This window comes from Mustela putorius, unplaced genomic scaffold (assembly GCF_011764305.1).
Source record: "Mustela putorius furo isolate JIRA1106 unplaced genomic scaffold, ASM1176430v1.1 tig00000139_pilon_pilon_pilon, whole genome shotgun sequence".
Classification (NCBI taxonomy): Eukaryota; Metazoa; Chordata; class Mammalia; order Carnivora; family Mustelidae; genus Mustela; species Mustela putorius.
Genome location: NW_025421293.1, coordinates 13,612,375 through 13,621,630, shown reverse-complemented (window position 1 = coordinate 13,621,630; position 9,256 = coordinate 13,612,375). Strand labels below are relative to the sequence as shown.

Below are 9,256 nucleotides of genomic sequence, written 5' to 3'. Positions count from 1 at the left end.
GGGGTTGATCTTCCACAGAGGGGGAGCCCTGAACCCTTGCCCCCTTGAGCCGGCCTCCAGAGGGTAGGGGGAGACTGGGCCTTGGTGCTCCCAGAGCTGCTCACCTGCCTGGGATGCGTCTTCAGCGGGCCAGTGGGAACAATAGTCCAGCCTCAGGACACCACACCAAGTCCTTTGGGAGCCAGGCCCACGCCCAGGTACTGCATGGGAGATTTGTTGAAGGACTGAGTGACCAAAGTCAGCCCGCAGTATGTAGCAAGAGGAAAATCTGTGTGCAAGCCTGGTTCAGGGTTGGGGGGGCTGTCTCCACAGCGAACCACACCCCCCTTGCCTGCCTGGGAGCCTGAGGGCAGAGACCTTGAGCCTCGTCCCCTCTGTGGAGACAGTCTTCCCTGCACTCGTCTGTTCCCGTCAGAGCCAAGATGTGTCGCCATGGAAACTGCTTGGCAAACACGCCAGCAGGCAGAGGCGGCAAACAGCAGCTTGGGCGCCTGTTGCAGTGAGGGTGGCGGGGATGGCATGAGCGAGCGGCAGCCCGGCAGCGCGTGTGTGACCTGTGTGTGGGGGGAGGGCAGTGAGGGCTCGGGCGGGGCTGCCCGCAGGTGGGCGCGGCCGGGCGTGCCCTGTGCACGTGTGCGGATGGAGGCTGGTGTGTCCGAGCCCGTGCGCTGGGCGTGCCACGTGCGGACCGGCCATGTGCAGGGGCGGGGCTGATGGGCCACAAGCCTTGGCCGCGCACCCGCCTGGTCTGAGTGCTTCGTAGGACACGGACGGGAGCGCGACAGAGGTGGCCTGGGCGTCCCAGCCCACAGCGCGCCATTCCGCGCCGAGGACCACCGCTGAACCAGGTGAGGCGCGTGTGAGGAGGGCTCCTGGGAAGAAGTCGCGCTCGGGCTCATGGTGGAGTGGGCGTCGCCCCTGCCAAGGGGGCCTGGCGGCTCCCGGTGGAAGGTGCTGCCCCGCAAGGGCCTGGACGTGGGCTGGGAGGGAAGGAGGCGGCCTGGAGCAGGCGGGGAGGGCACCTGCACGGGGACGGGCTCCGTCCCAGTTTGGGAACCCCAGGTGAGGGCTGCGGGATGCCTTCTAGGCAGAGGGACCCCAGAGGCAGAAAGAGGGTAGCGTCTGGGACACACAGAGCACGTGTGGGACATGGCGGGCCGAGGGGCTCCAGGGGGAAGCCTGGACTTCGAGAGCAAGGGGACTTCTTCAGAGGCCTCTGTGGGGCGCGTGGCCTGGAGGGGGCTGCGGGGAGGCCTGGGCCATCCCCCAGGTGAGGTTGGGCAGTCTGGCTGGGGCTAGGGCCGGTCAGGAGATCCCCTGGGAGTTGACCAGAGGCTCCCCGGTGACCGTGGGGATGAGGGAGCGTCTCCTGGGTTGGGAGATGCTGTGGGGAGAGGGCATGGGGGGAGGCTTGGCTGTGCCCCTGAAGGAGGGGTGATCGTGGCCCCGGGGCTGCCCCACCAGGAGCTCCCAGAACAGGCTCAGAGCTTGGGGCTCGGACTGGCCGGACCCCACCGCTGCCTGGGGCTCCAGCTCCTGCTGCTCCGGCCCTCCTAGTGGGGCGGGTGTGCACTGCACCCAGCAGGCCCGTCTGGGAGACCCCGGCTCCAGGTGGGACTTCCTGACACTCAGGGAGCGCGCCCGTGTCCTTGGCACCCACTCCCAGCCGCTGTAGCTCCGGGGCAGGGGTGTGGATGTGGCTGCGGGGGGGCTCACGGCCTTACCGGGAAAGGGGGCCATGCAGCTGTACACCTCATTCCGGCTGCCCTCCCTGCTCTGGCTGGTGGGAGACGCCATGACACCAGCTTACTGAACCCCTGCAGCCCAGTAGTGTCTGGCCCCACTCAGGACCCCTCCCCTGCCACCTTCCCTGACTGAGCTCCTCCTCCAGTGCTGGGCCTGCGCAGCCTCAGCTGGGCCCTCGGGATGGAGCTGTTACGCCAGCGGCTGCTGGGGCCCAGAGCAGGGACTGTGGTCCCTAGGGCCCAAGTGAGCCACTTCTGGAGTCCAGGTGACCCTGACGGGGACTGATGTCCCCAGGACACGGGGCTGCCTCCCCCAGAGAGGGTGTCCCAGCCTCCTGACCACCCAGTATCTCTGAGTCTCTGAGAAGAGTGGGGGAACTCTCTCTGGTCCCCTGACCTCTTCAAACCAGGAGAGGCAAGGGGATGCCCCAGAGGGAGGCAGACACAGGTGGAGGGGACGTTAGCCAGAGCAGCCCTCCTGGACCCCCACTGCCCCCTCAGGCTTGGCCGAGCCCATGGGGAGGGCCCTCCTTGTGTGGTGTGTTGGGGTGGCCCCTTGGTGCCTGGCTGCTCTCTGGGGGCTCAAGGACTTTGTGAGCTGGCTCAAAGGGATATTGATCCGAGCTCGGAGGTGGCCCTCCCAGGCTGGGCCCTTCTGGCAGCTCCAGCCCTGCTCTGCCCCTCACTCCCGTCTCTCCCACCTCCAACGCCAAGGGCTTTTGTCCGCCCACCCCCCCACCAACCCGTGGCCTCCAGAGCTGGAGGTGAGGAGTTGCAGCTCTGGGAGCTGGGAGTGCCCGGGAGCCCAGGGTGCTGGTGGGTGGGCGGGGGCTGAGCTTCACTTTCCAGGGACCACAGCTTAACTCCAGGAGCCTTGCTGGGACCGGAGGCCTGGGGGAGCTGGGGCACGGGCAGGGAAGCCCTGAGTCCACATCCCTGCTCCATTCGAGCTGACCCCAGGTCCCACTGAGCAGCAGGGTGAGATCTTCCCACAGCCTGGGCCTGATGTTCCCGCCTCCCCCACACAGCTCCCAGGGGACCTAGTGGGAGACACGAACGTCCGTGCGGGCTGTCGGTCCCCTTGCCTTTGTTCCAAGGCCCCTGACCACCCCTGCCCCGCCCCCCATGTCGCCCTGCTCCCCTTCCTGAGCCCTTCATCCCCCTAGTCCCTCGGATAGTCCTTTCCCCAGAGGCCCCACCCACTCTGACCTGCAGTCCCCCTGGCCGGCAGGACCCCTGTGCCCCTGAGCCAGGCCACTCGTCCCCCTCACGCTGCACAGGCTCTCCAGCGCCTACCACAGTGCTCTGTCGGCCCTTGCCGTGTCTGCTGCCAGCGGACAAAAGGGTGGCCCGCCCCCCCCCGCCTCCCCCCGCCCCCCTGCCCAGCACCTGGCACGCTGCCGCTGTCTGAGCTTGGCTGGATGACGGCTGCTGCGTTCTTGGGGCCGATGAAGTGCTTCCTGGCCCCAGCAACAGCCCTGTGGACGGGTTTCCTATTTGCAGCCCGGGATCAGCTTCCTGAGGCTACGACGAGTCCCACAGACCACAGGGCTGGGAAACAGCCAAGACCCATGTTCTCCGTCCTGGAGGCCGGAAGCCCCAGGCAAGGGGTTGCAGGGCCATGCTCTTTCTAGACACTCTGGGGGAGGGTTCTTCCCGCGGCCCCGGCCTCCCATGCTTGTCCTGCGTGTTGGCCGTGGGGGTCACCACGACGTGGCCTTCCTGTGTCGTCTTCTGTCACTGAGAAGGACACCTGCCATCGGATCTAGGGCCACTCTGATCCAGGATGATCTCCTCTTCAAGTTCTTACCTTAATTCCTTCTACAAAGACCTTATTCCCATTCTGAGGCTGCAGACGGGCCTCTACCCAACCCCTCCCAGGGAGCAGGTGCAGGGAGATGCGGGCGCTTCCCCAGACCCTGTCTGCCCGGGCCAGAGGATGGCAGTGAGCCTGGAGCTGGACTTTGACATCACTGCCTGTTCTGAGAACCGGCTCTAATGAGGAGACATCACTGGAGTGGGCTGGGCTCCGCGGCCAGTGTGTCCCGGGGGCAGCGCGGAGGGCGCGGATGGGGAGGCGTGTGGCTCCTGGGTCTCTGACCCCCACGGGGAGAACCCGGTCGTGCGTCCAATGTGTAGCCCCGTGAGCCAGACTCTGTTTGTGGGCATTTATCCCGAGGGGGAGAGAGTCGGACACACGGGCTGCAAAGATGTAGGGAAGTAAGATCAGCACAGACGGTGCACTCGTAAAATAGCGAGGAACCTGGGAAAAAAACTAAACATCCCAAACCAGGTGACTCGTCCACGAAACACCACGCTCCCAGGTGGGGTTGCCCGTTTCCACTCGTTGTCGGGGAGGGCACCGCCGCGGACCCCTGAGAAATAGGTTCGGACACGGAGCAAAAGGATCCTGTGAAGGATGTCCGGCAGCAAGTCGAGAGACGACCTCGCGAGGGTTACACGACAGGGTCTTCTTTGTTTCTCTTGCTTTTTCAGTTTTCCAAATCTGCTACAATGGACATTTGTTGTCACATCATTTCTTACGGTTTAAGCAACAGACGCCCATGATGACAAATCCCTCAGCCATCCGTGGGGGCACTTGTTTGTCCAGACTGAGGCCAGGCAGACGGGTGGGCGGCTGGGGAGGGCCCGGGGGCCGGCGGTCCAGAGCAGGGCGACACTTGGCTCAAAGGGAGCCCTTAGCATAGAGGTTTCCGGAAAGAAACAGGGCAGCTTGGGGGCCAGACCGGAGCCGGAGCGGTAAGGCCAGCCTTCAGACGGGGCCTCCCCCTGCACGTGGAGCCCGCTCCTGCCACGGGGCTGCCGTGCGGGGCCGGGACCACACTCGCCGCTGGCCCTGGGCAGAGCCGGGCGCCGCTCTCACGGCTGCTGGCTGTGGGTGCCCCACGGGAGCCCGGATGCCCTGGCCACGGGAGAGAAGGGGGCCCCCCGCTCAGGGGCCTTGAGAACAGAGCCCCTCTGTCTCTCCCTCCGGCCGGCTCCCCCAGCCATCAACCCCAGGTAGGACCCTTGGGGAAGGGACAGAGGGACCTCATGGGAGTTGGCGGCGCCTGGCAGGGCAGAGCATTGGGGAGGAGCACCTCGCCTCCCGGAAGTCTGTGGAGAAGCTTCTCCCCCAACTACAGGGGCCAGGAGGCGGGAGAGGAGCCTGGGGTGCCCGCTCCCCGCCCTCACCTGTTCACTGAGCTTTTGGGGTCCCAAGCCAGTGCCCAGTGTGGTTGGGACTCAGGACAGTGGTTACTTGAATTGGTGGGTCTGTCTGGGCCCCACAGATGGGGGTATGGGCTGCACGGCCACACACACCCTGCCTGGCCCACTCCCGTGCTTTCCTGGGTGATGGCAAGCAGACGGCCGCGCAAGCGGACTCAGGACCAGGAGGTCCGTGTGCTGTCAGGGGGGAGGCCTGATAACCTGGGGCTGTGGGGCTGGGGCAGGGACCCCTGGGGAGGGACAGCAGGGAGGGAGCCCCAGGCATCCTGGCGTGTCTTGGTTTGGGGAGCTCAAGGTGGGGCACATTTGTAGCCGAGACAGGTGTGGGGTCCTGGGGCAGTGGCCCTCTGGGGGCCCAGGAGTCCCCTGACACCAGAAGGGGACCTCACCCTTCACCCTATGGGAACCTCGTGCCAGGGCTGTCCCCAGGGTCTCTCCCCAGCTGTGCAGACACCCTCCCCCACACCTCCAGTGTCTGGACTGAGACAGGCTCTGAGTGCCGGGGGCAAGGCTGCTTCTGCAAACGGCGAGAAGGTTGTTCCCCCTGGTCTTTAATGGCATGCCAGGATCTGGTGTGGGCTCTCTGTACGATTGAAGGGACCATCGCCAGGGGGTGAGGGCACCTCCGGCCCTCACAGCGCAGACATCAGCCCTGGCCCCTCCCCCAGCATCTCCCAGACCCCATTCTAGAGCATTCTCTGTCTGCACTCCCGAGCTCTTCTGGTCTCATTCCCTGTCACACCACATCTCCTGAAAGAACGGTAGGGCCCCCCCGTTTGCCCCCTGCCAGTTACCCTTCACTCCTTACCACTACTCGATAGGACGGCTTCGTCCAGGGAAGGCCCCAGAAACCTGAGAACCCGGCCTGGAGGCCCCCTCCCCATCCTCCCTCCTGGACGGCCCTCCCCTCTGGGCTACCGGCCGCGCCAACACCCCCCCCCCCCCCCCCAACCATCTTGTCCCTGGTCCGTCCTGGCCACGCGGCCAGGAAGGGGTGCTGGCGAGGGTGTCAGGAGAGGGACGCGTCCACAGCATGGCGGCTCGTGCTCCAAACCCAGTGTCCCCCCACCTCTCCTCACCATGGCCAAGGTGTCCTAAACGGGTCTCAGACTCCGTGCCCCCAGAGCTCGTATTTCCTCCCGCTGGCAGTTACTGCTGCACCATCTGGCCCATGTGCGAAAGAGGGATGAGCCCCGTCTTCTTCATCTGAGTGTGGAGCACGGCCCTGCGGACACGCACAGGGAAGCCCTCAGGACTCCAGACTAGGCCGGGGTGCTCCTTCCTGCTCACAGGAGCAGTGATGGGTGGGGTGCTCCTGTTCCCGTGGAGGTGGGCTGCCTCGGGAGCCTCTGTGGCTCTCACCCACCCTTCGGGGGATATCTTAGGGATCCCCAACCTGACGCTTCCAGGGCAGGTGGCCTGAGGGCTCTGAGGGTCAGCCTGGTGACTTGGCCCCAAGCCACAGGCTGCATCCGTGCCATCAGCGTCCCAGATCAGGGGCCCCGACAGGCCCGGAAGCCTGGACCAAGTCTTCACTCCCTCCTGGTCCAGCTCAGAGGTGGTGCTGACAGGTGTTTGGGGGAATATGTGACCTCAGTCGGACACGAACGAAAGAGGTAGCCTTCTCTCTGACGGCATAAAGGGTTTCTCCAACCGGCACATACTCACTGACCATCTGCTACGTCCCAGGCTCTGATCCAGACGCCTTCCAGAGCACTCGAGTCCCCGCGTGGGTTTATGACACGGAGGGAGGGAGGTTGGGAGGTTGGGAGGGATGGTGAGCAGGAAACCGGGCTCCGCTGCGCACAATTGTCGTATGAACTGCACACTGGACCAGGGTGAGCAGGGGCGAGAGGGAGGGGTCCGTGCACCGTGCACAGTCAGGGCTTCATGAGCCACGGAGCAGGAGCCAAGGCCACGGGGGTGGGGCGGAATGTTCCGGAAGAGAACACAGAGACCCGGGAGGAAGACCACAGCGACCGTGCCGGGTGGCGTCCGGAGCTGCGTGAGGTGAGGATGAGGACTGGGGCTTGGGACGAAATGACGTGATGCACCTCAGGAACCGCACGGAACTCAGTGTCCGTTTCCGGGACTCCCTGAGCCTCCATGTCCCCATCTGTAAAATGGGATGACAGGGCTTCCTGCCCACTGGGTTGGCATAAGGATTACCGGAGGTGACCACGTCATCCAGCCCCTGGCCCACCCCCTGGAGGGACATTCAGTGTATCTAGGGAGGTGCAGGGGTACACATACTGAGTTTCAGGGGACTGTCACAGAAGCTCCCTCCAGCCGGAGCTCTGCAGGCGACCCAGCCGAGGGGCTGTTCCCACGCCCTGCCCTGTGGAGCCAGGACCTTTGGTGTCTCCGTCCTGCAGGTGGGAAAAGAGCTCAGATGGGAAAGGACTTTCCCTGGCCCAGCTGCCCGAGTACCAAGTCTAGATGGTTGACCACCAGCCCCGTGGCTCAGGATGATTCGTCTGCCTCCCGGGGCTTGCTGGGAAGTCTTTGCAAAATCCTCCAGAGGAGACCGGTCCTCAGTCAAAGTTCTTTGGGGGCGAATGGCGGAAGCCCCTAAGGCACACCCAAGGCCACAGGGCCTCGGGTGGCCATCAGGGGTGGTTCCATCGAATCTAGAACATTCCCCGCTCTGCACTGAGGCTGCTCTCGGTTTTTTGTCCATAAAATGGGGACAACAGGGCTCAGGCTCGTTGAGATGCTGAAATGAGGGTACATGTGCAGAGCGCTCAGCGTGCCTGGCCCAGAAAAGTCCTGGAAAGTCATTTCATTCTTATAGGAGGACCGCCAAATCCAGGGGGAGTTCTGAGGGGCACGGTGACAGAACTGGGCGTGTGTCATATGCTGGAGCAGTGACTGGGGTAACTGCTGCCTGAGTGCAGGCTTACCTGCCTCACCTGGGGCCTTCCCTGGACTGTGCGGGCTTACCTGCCTCACCTGGGGTCTTACCTGCCTCACCTGTTTGGGTCCAGGAGCTCAGGCTCCACCCCCTGCCCTCTCCCATGTGTTTCTGGGAGCGGCGGGGAGTCCCAGGCATGCTCTGCCCGAGCTTCGTGGACGTCAGCAGCCATGCCTGGGGCCCGGGAGCTCCAATCAGCCTTCTGCCTGCTGGTGGACGGCGCGGGGTTCGGACGGCAGCAGCGAGCAGCCCCGCTTCTGCCTGGCGACCCCATCACACTTTCCCTGGGGTGCCACCCTAGTTAGTCTCTGCCCCAGTGCTGACGTCCCACGGGGACCCCATGACAGGTGTTCCATGCTGCCCTCCGTCGCGCTGCTTCTGCCAGTTCCCAAGGATGCGGGGCTGTAAGGTAGGGATGAGGTGCGAAGGTCATGGGCATCACATGGGGGATGGGAAGCCTGGGGTATGGGGACCCCCCGGGGGCCGGAGCGAAGGTCGCAGTGTCTGGGCTGAATGGGCTGCGGTGCAGCACGGGTCGGTTGCATGAGCCCTGAGGACGCCCTGGGGGCGGTCATACCTTCTCTTGGCTGCAGGGAAATGGAGCTCCCCGCACAGCCCCGGGGCAGGAGGTGGGGAGTGTCAGGACAGCGTGCCAGGGTGGTTTGGTGCAGGGTTGGTGCTCCGAGCTCCGTGCCAGAGCCAGACTTCCCAGCCAGCCCCGCAGAGGAGACACCCCACCGTGCAGGGGTCTGGGGAGGGACAGGGCCATTGGCAGCCCAGGACAGCATGGCCTAGGTGCTGGAAGCAGACAGGCAGCAGCAGAGTCCAGGGCGAGGGAAAGAGGGCATGGAGCCCCCTCAACCATGGGGTGGGAGGGACCCGGAGAAGCTCACCCCACGCAGGGCTCCTCCCCTCCTGCTCCTTCGGAGGGGCCTCAGGGACCCCTGTGCTCCTGGGCAGGGAGGCTCAGTGCGCTGTTACAGCCCCAGGAAAACAAGGCAGCAGGAGAGACACCGAAGTTAGGCGCATGGCTGGCGTCTGGACAGGGAGGGGCGCGGGGAAGGGAAAGGGAGGGCGTCCCGAGTCTAGGCTAGGGCTCAGGGCTCACCGGTGAAGGGAGCCGCAGCAGGAGACCCGGGTCCCACTCCTGGACCTCCGCCCCTCTGCTCTAAGCCCTGGGTTACCCCCTCGGCAAACGGAAGCCCTCGGAGCAGCACGAAGCCGTCACCGTGCCTTTCGCGTGGAGCTGCTCTAGACCCCCGAGGACTGGGCCCCGGGCTCCTGAAGGGCTCCCTGCAGCTGCTGGGCTGTTGTGCCGAGCGTATTCAGAATAACAAGAATCAGAGTGTTTCTTGCCCAGAGGCTC

The 9,256-nt window shown here is 64.8% G+C and overlaps 1 protein-coding gene across 1 annotated transcript in view; it reads left to right on the top strand.

Annotated features, from left to right (window-relative positions):
* Positions 1–453: 453 nt before the first annotated feature.
* AMZ1 (archaelysin family metallopeptidase 1) overlaps positions 454–9,256 on the top strand; it is a 33,826-nt gene continuing 25,023 nt past the window's right edge. Inside the window, exon 1 of the mRNA XM_013047770.2 lies at positions 454–848. The gene's annotated coding sequence lies outside the window, so the exon portion shown is untranslated. The remainder of the gene's footprint in view (positions 849–9,256) is intronic.